At 30.4% G+C, this 1018-nt stretch overlaps 1 protein-coding gene across 1 annotated transcript in view; it reads right to left on the bottom strand.

Moving 5' to 3' along the window:
* Nucleotides 1-516: 516 nt before the first annotated feature.
* Nucleotides 517-1018, bottom strand: part of LOC113829059 (uncharacterized) — a gene marked incomplete at its 5' end in the record, with an annotated part of 1939 nt that continues 1437 nt past the window's right edge. The window contains 1 exon segment of the mRNA XM_070126604.1: nucleotides 517-1018. This exon segment is cut by the window's right edge and continues 619 nt beyond it.

Here is a 1018-nt window from a genome sequence, read left to right as displayed (position 1 = left end):
TTTGCTGGGTTGTACAGGGTATTCAAAAGAAGAAAAGACCATGCAAAATATATTGGGCCTCAATCTCCCTCTCCTAAGCCCCTAAGACAATAACGAGCAAGGGATTGTGGGGTTGATATGAAAGAGGGGAGGGGCTACTGGGCAGATATAAGAAGAATTATTCCCAAGATCTTGAGATGTTGGTTTCTATAGCACTTGCTTTAGCACATCCCTCAACATAAAACTGGTTCTAATACCTATTCAGCATTTCCACAACTCAAATTTCTTAATAGTATATGAAATGTACGTGTAAAACTTTTAATACTGGAAGATTTTCAAGTAATCCTTTATACCTAGGTTTGCAGCATGATTCATAGTATCACTGAGAGTCAAAGTGGATCTCAATTTGAAGTATGAAAAATATATTTGAATTCATATACAGTTTTTGATTATTTTTGAAAAAAAAAAATAATAATAATAATAATAAAAAAATAAAATAATAATAAGTAAATAATCAAGTAGGGGAAATCAAAATAATTTCATTACCATAATCAATCTTTAATTATTTAGTACATGAATCTGTGAAGTATAAATGAAAAAAAGTGCTTAGAAACACATGAAATGTGCACACCAGGGTTTAAAACTTCACAAATTCATTACAAAAGTACGACAGACTCTAAATTACATGTATTTGTATTCTCATACTGACAAAATATATCTCCATAACAGAGTAAAAACTAATAATTAACTATAATCCTATCTGCAGCATTTTCATCTTTGCACAGTCAACATACCCATATATTCGGACCAAATATTTGGGCATTTGACAGAATAGACACCTTTATTGATAACATATGAAACACATCTTTACAACTATAAACAAAATTACATTGTATATTGAACATTAAATGCAACTTCATATGTACTACAAAATACAAACCAAGGAGCAAAGTAGACACAAAAATTGTGTCAAATAAATTGTAAAATGCAGTCCCTTGACTTGCTAAACCGTTTAATTACACGTTATCCACAAAATTAC

Source organism: Penaeus vannamei, chromosome 10 (assembly GCF_042767895.1).
Source record: "Penaeus vannamei isolate JL-2024 chromosome 10, ASM4276789v1, whole genome shotgun sequence".
NCBI classification, from domain to species: Eukaryota; Metazoa; Arthropoda; class Malacostraca; order Decapoda; family Penaeidae; genus Penaeus; species Penaeus vannamei.
This window is presented reverse-complemented; position numbering and strand designations above follow the sequence as displayed.